This window comes from Propithecus coquereli, unplaced genomic scaffold (assembly GCF_000956105.1).
Source record: "Propithecus coquereli isolate 6110/MARCELLA unplaced genomic scaffold, Pcoq_1.0 Scaffold151, whole genome shotgun sequence".
Lineage (NCBI taxonomy): Eukaryota > Metazoa > Chordata > Mammalia > Primates > Indriidae > Propithecus > Propithecus coquereli.
Genome location: NW_012139525.1, coordinates 533,018 through 540,494, shown reverse-complemented (window position 1 = coordinate 540,494; position 7,477 = coordinate 533,018).

Sequence of the window (7,477 nt, the reverse complement as noted above, 5' to 3'; positions counted from 1 at the left end):
CTAGTAGTTAGATTTTTGTAAAATGGACTTTTTTTTTTCCTTTTTGACTGGATTGCTAGGCAGATCGAGTTAAGCTAGCACTCTACTGGGTTGTGGCAACTATCTTTAACCTAAACTTTTGCTACTATCTTTACCTCGGCCTACTGCATTTTGTTACTCCTAAAATTTTTCCTTTTTTTTTTTTTTTAGGTAAGTGAGAATAGAGTAACAAATACACAAAATTATATTTACTTACAAATACTTTTTAAGAATCTTTCTTTAGTATTCTGATAAACTTTTTCAAAGTGTTATTAAGACAGTCTTTATAATGGGAATTGTTTTTCTTTCAACTTTTAATCATTCGTTCATCAGAAGTCAAAAATATTTTTTTAATGCCCCATATAAAATGTTTCTATGAAAACTGGTGAGACATTGATGTGAAGACAAGCAGAAAGGCTCTTTGTAGTTAGAACATCTTATTTGGAATTCTGGTTCAACCAGTCATTATCTAAGTGTCCTTTAGTGAATCCTTTAATCTCTTCCTTAAACTTGATTCTCTCATCTGTGAAATGGGGCTGATAATAATCAGTACTTCAGAGAGTTTTTGTGGATATAAAAGTGAAAGCGGAAGCAAAAGTATTTTTTCAAACGACACATGCTTTACAAATGTTACTTTTGATTGTACTTTAAAGAGCTTAAAGGACTAAGGAATTCCTCCAGCAATTTAATATGTCACTTAAAACCATATTTTGCTTTCATAAATCAATCTGTATAATGTGAAAACAGAACTTATTTATCAGATATCAACATGAATATATTCCACTAGTGATTTTTTTTATATTTTTCAGGTGAGGGTAATGAGAGAGAGTGTGTGCGTGTGTGCGTGTGTGTGTGTGTGTGTGTGTGTGTGTGTGTGTGTGTGTGTGTGTGTGTGTGTGTGTGTGAGTGTGCGCATTGAGGGGAGGAGTGGCCAACGTAAAACACTTCTCAAGTGCCCACATCCCACTATCTACTGTGATGTTGTCCTCTGTCACTTTGGTCATGGTACTTGGACTTACACATTTTCAGTGGAATTTAAGTGGGATTATTTACATAATGGTTAAGCTGTCGAGGCTCTGATGTGATTTCCTTCTTGAGCAATTCAGCTCCTATGATAGGTTATTGTGTTTTAAAATCTACGATTCAGCTTCATACTCTAATTTACGCCCCATGCACGTACTATACAGTTTTAACTGACTTACTGTAGAAGGATCCCAGGAGTTTCTAGGAAAGGTTTCTGTGTTCTTTTCACTTTTCCTATAGCATTAGTGTTTCAAATGATAAGGCTGTACCTGTGGGTGCAGGAGGATATAAACAGAATCAAACAATGACAGCAAGGCTACGGCACAGATAACCACCCCCTCAAAGTTTCTTTTTCTTCATATAGCTAATAAGGGATTATACAAGTAAAGAAAAAACATTACATGATTTCTTTAATACAAAATATTTAGCAAATAAAAGAATTGCAAGGTTTCAAGGAAAAAATATATAGTTTTCTGCTGCTCTTATTCTTTGGATTCTGGTATTCTCTTAGATCTCTCCAGCGCTGCAAGGCAAAGGACTTCTGAGACAAAGACGACTGAGAACATCTAGAGTTTTAAACAAATATTCCTGTAGAAAATATCTGTCATTTATACACTTTGTATATGAACTTTATTTATATTCTCTGGTACAAAATTATTTTTTGTTATTTTGTAGGTTTCTATTTCTTAAAAAAAAATATCAAAATAGCAGAACGAATAATTCTAATTTATGAAAACTATTTAACATAGCAGGTCAATCTGATGTTGTTACCTTTCAACATTCTTGATTATGTGATTTTTTTTTTTTTTTTTACCTCAAGTAAGTAAACACAGCACTCATAAAAACTATTTGAAATAAAATTCACATAAAGAAACAGTGATGGAAGAGGCGATTCCTGCTATATAATTTCTGTTCTTCATTAGAATAAACAACAAACTTTATTTTGTTTGTTTCACTTTCAGAAAAGTAATACTCTTTAATCTTGTGCAAGATATGGATGTGTATGTATTCTGGATAGAAAAACTAGTTCAATCAGGAATATTTTCAGAATAACATTTCATAATGACACGTTTTTCTTAAACTACTGTATTGGTTCTTTTCAATAGCTTCAAATGTCATTTTTAAAGGTTAACTGCAAAGAGCCTGTTGAATCTGTTCCAGTTTCAAGTCTTTTATTATTTTCTCATGGATGTTTCAAAGTCTTTGTAATACTGCCGAAGCTGTTCATCTGTGATTACACTGCACCGAGCTATGTTATGTGTCAACTCATTATCCCAAACAATAGTTAATATAGCAATTCTGAAACATATTGTATTACAAGATTCTGGGCTTTAAAAAAATATTTATATGCTTTTCAATAGCCTGGTATAGATACTACAACTGTCTTCTTATTTAGGGATACATTTTCACTAAAAGGTATATTTGATTTTATAATTGTTTGGTCAGTGTTCTGAGTTTTTTGTGTCTAAGACCTGTGTTTCAATCATTTTATCGCATCTTGAATAATTAAGTACACAGTTAATTAAGAAATCATTTAGAAGTTGAGATAAAATGGGAAGCAACAATTCTATTCCTATTTACCCAAAGTTGAGAAATATAATTCATTTGTATTTCCCTGATGATTTATGATATTGAACACCTTTTCATAGACTTATTTGTAAATTTTATGTCTTTTTTAGAAAAATGTCCATTCAGGTCCTTTGTCCATTTTTAATTTTGTTATTTGAGTTTTTTGCTACTGAGTTGTGTGAGTTCCTTATATATTTTGGATATTAACCCCTTATGAGACTTATGAATCACAAATAATTCCTCCCAATCTGTAGGCTGCCTTTTCATTTTGTTAATTATTTCCTTTGCTATGCAGAGCATTTTAATTTATATAGTTCCACTTGTTTATTTTTGCTTTTTTTGCCTGTGCTTTTTTAGTGTTCTACACAAAAAATTATTCCCGAGATCAGTGTCAAGGTGTTTTCCCCTATGTTTTCTTTCAAGAGTTTCATGTTTTCAGGTCTTATGTTTAGGTCTTTTGTCTATTTTGAGTAGATTTTTGTGTATGGTGTGAGATAAGGATTCAATTTCATTCTTTTGCATACAGCTACCTAGTTTTCTGAATATAATTTTTTGAAGAGACTATCCTTTCCCCATGGTATCTTCTTGGTGTCCTTATTGAAAATTAGTTGACTATATACCTGTGATTGTTTCTGGGCTTTCTATTCTGTTCCATTGTTCTCTATGTCTGTTTATGCTAGTATAATTCTGTTTTGATTACTATAGATCTTTAACAGATTTTGAGATTAGGCAATGTCACTGCCTAATATGCCTCTAGCTTCCCCCTCCTCCTACCAAGATTGCTTTGGCTATTTGGGATCTTTCATGGTTCCATGTGAATTTTTAAGATTGTTTTATGTCTATGAAAAGTGTCATTGGAATTTTGATAGAAATTTCATTAAATCTGCTGCATTTCTTTGGGTACTATGGACATTTAAACAATGTTAATTCTTTCAATCATGAACACAGGATATCGTTTTTATTTATTTAAGTCTTGTTACATTTCTTTCATCAATGCTTTATAGTTTTCAGTCTATAGATCTTTCATATCTTTGGTTAAATTTATTACTAACTATATTTTTATTCTACTGTAGGTAAAATTTTCTTGATTTCTTTTTCAAATAGTTTACTGTTAGTGTATAGAAATGCTATTGATTTTTTTTTATGTTGATTTTGTATCCTGCAACTTCACTGAATGTATTAGTTCTACAAGTTTTTGGTAGAATCTTTAGGATTTTCTCTATATAACACCTTGTCATCTGCAAACAGTGACAATTCAACTTCTTCCTTACCTATTTGGATGCCTTTTATTTCTTTTTATTATCTAATTGCTCTGGCTAGGACTTTCAGTACTATGTTGAATAGAAGTGATGAGAGTAGACATCTTAGAGAAAAAGTTTTCACCGTTGAGAATGGCATTAGCTGTTGGCTTGTCATACATGGTCTTTGAGGTGTCTTTGAAGACAAGAAAAAATATCCCATATGCAGATAAATGTACAGATTGAGAGCTCAGAAAAAGTCTGTGCTGAAGTCCTGAATTTGGGATCCATCTTAATATTTGATCATCATTGCAGCATGAAAGAGATTACCTAAAAGAAATCAGGAGACAAAAGAGAGCCTAAAATCAATAATAGGAAAACGTCGCCATATAAAGTCTGCATATAGCAGGATAATCATTCAAAGAAGAAGAGAAGATTACCTTAAAAATAGAAGGAAAACCGCAAGAGTGTTGTGATTTAGAAGCCAAATGAAGAGAGTGTTTTGAGAAGAAGCTCAGCAGCATCTAATGATGCTGAAAGGTTAAACAAAATAAAGAATTGAAGATGTCCACTAAGTTTAGTGATATGGAGGTCATTGGCAACATAATCAAGAGCCATTATTCATTTTGAGTGGTAGAGGTGTAAGCCAGCAATAAATTTGTTTATGGAGAGAAGGAGAGGAAAGGAAACAGAGACAGTGAGCATAGAATATTTATTTGAAGTATTTAGCTTCTTATCTAAATGTTATAGTTGTAATTGATGTGAAGTTCCAGGGATAAAAATATAGGTTAAAATGATCTATATCTAGAATCTAATTTTTTTAGAATTCCACATTTATTATATTCAATTGGCCCATTTTATAGACTAGGTAATAAATAAGCACATTGCCTACTTTCTTTCTTGAAAATAAATTGGTGAATTAAGGTTTAATTAGCCATATGCAAAATTCTTCCTTGCTCACCATAATATCTGTTCACAATCTTTATCTATATTATATAAACAGCATTAAATCCTTGCCTAAGATATCAACATCAGTAATACCTGAGTCTGCTCCCTGTGTTTTATTACCATGGCTCATAGATTCTGTGATAATTACATTAAGTTTAATAAAAAGATAATAAGAGTAAACAGTGTTCATAATTGGAAGAAATGACATTCAGTACTTTGTGTAACTTATCTTAAAGCTTGCAAAGTTATCATTATTGAATAAAAATGCTTCTGCCAAAAGAAAGTGGCTTATAACTTTCTCAAAATTCTTAGAATTTTTGATAAAGAATACATGAAAAAATGAACCTTTAATCCCATGATCATATTGAAAGTCCCGTAAACTGTGATCATGATGAAAGGATTTGAGAAATATCTTCTTTAATAATACATTCTGAATATTATTTTTGGTCACATGTTTGAATCATTGAGGTAATAACAACAGGCAGGCGGGTAATTTTATCTTACACTATAGTTTTCTTTACAGTAAATTTCTTAATATTTAGAAATATTTTTACTTCCACAGAATTTCATAATTTTACTAGAAACCTAGACTTATTTTATAAAAATCACTCACTTTGTTCTTCAGAAGTGACTGAAGCCATGCCTTTCTCTCTTATCAAAGCAGATTCCCTGCAATGTAATTTACCAAGCAATGGGACCTATTATCAAGATACTTCTCAATTTCCTACACACTTCTAAATATTTGAAATACCTTTGTGCACTTTCTTCAATGTTGTTATCGGAAAAAAATGCCTTTTTTCTCTGTATGCAATTTAAATCAGTAAGTCTGCACAGGTCCAGGGTACTAGTTTTTCTCATTGCAGAGGTCAATAAAAGAAGTAAACCATAAGGTCTATCCCTATCTGGGAATCAGGGCATCAATGTTACATATTTCCCAAATGTGGCTTTTCTTCTAAGTGACTATTTCTTAAAATAATTCACAGAAAAATAGGTGCTAAAATGATTGTGCCATTTATTAGGTGTGTAACTTTGGAGAGTTATTTAGTATCTTGAAGTCTCAGACACCTCCCCGAGAAAAGAGGAATAAAAGTAGTACTATCCCAGCACTATTAATGTTTTACAGGGGATTAAATGAAATACTACATGTAGAGCATATAGATAAATGTCTGCAATTGGAAGTATGTAATACATTTACATTATTATTGATCTTTTTGTTGTTAGAAAATTGTTGAGGCCCTACTGTTCAGCGTAGAAAGCAGATTCTTGCAAAACAGTTGGGAAGTAATTGCTCTGTTGCTAACAATAAGAGAAAAATGTCTTAATTATTACTACTACCAAGACTACAGCATCATTGACAACTATGACTATTATTTTTATAATAATGATTATAGTAATAATTATTGTTATTAATATTATAGAACCTCCCAATCTGTAGGCTGCCTTTTCATTTTGTTAATTATTTCCTTTGCTATGCAGAGCATTTTAATTTATATAGTTCCACTTGTTTATTTTTGCTTTTTTTGCCTGTGCTTTTTTAGTGTTCTACACAAAAAATTATTCCCGAGATCAGTGTCAAGGTGTTTTCCCCTATGTTTTCTTTCAAGAGTTTCATGTTTTCAGGTCTTATGTTTAGGTCTTTTGTCTATTTTGAGTAGATTTTTGTGTATGGTGTGAGATAAGGATTCAATTTCATTCTTTTGCATACAGCTACCTAGTTTTCTGAATATAATTTTTTGAAGAGACTATCCTTTCCCCATGGTATCTTCTTGGTGTCCTTATTGAAAATTAGTTGACTATATACCTGTGATTGTTTCTGGGCTTTCTATTCTGTTCCATTGTTCTCTATGTCTGTTTATGCTAGTATAATTCTGTTTTGATTACTATAGATCTTTAACAGATTTTGAGATTAGGCAATGTCACTGCCTAATATGCCTCTAGCTTCCCCCTCCTCCTACCAAGATTGCTTTGGCTATTTGGGATCTTTCATGGTTCCATGTGAATTTTTAAGATTGTTTTATGTCTATGAAAAGTGTCATTGGAATTTTGATAGAAATTTCATTAAATCTGCTGCATTTCTTTGGGTACTATGGACATTTAAACAATGTTAATTCTTTCAATCATGAACACAGGATATCGTTTTTATTTATTTAAGTCTTGTTACATTTCTTTCATCAATGCTTTATAGTTTTCAGTCTATAGATCTTTCATATCTTTGGTTAAATTTATTACTAACTATATTTTTATTCTACTGTAGGTAAAATTTTCTTGATTTCTTTTTCAAATAGTTTACTGTTAGTGTATAGAAATGCTATTGATTTTTTTTTATGTTGATTTTGTATCCTGCAACTTCACTGAATGTATTAGTTCTACAAGTTTTTGGTAGAATCTTTAGGATTTTCTCTATATAACACCTTGTCATCTGCAAACAGTGACAATTCAACTTCTTCCTTACCTATTTGGATGCCTTTTATTTCTTTTTATTATCTAATTGCTCTGGCTAGGACTTTCAGTACTATGTTGAATAGAAGTGATGAGAGTAGACATCTTAGAGAAAAAGTTTTCACCGTTGAGAATGGCATTAGCTGTTGGCTTGTCATACATGGTCTTTGAGGTGTCTTTGAAGACAAGAAAAAATATCCCATATGCAGATAAATGTACAGATTGAGAGCTCAGAAAAAGTC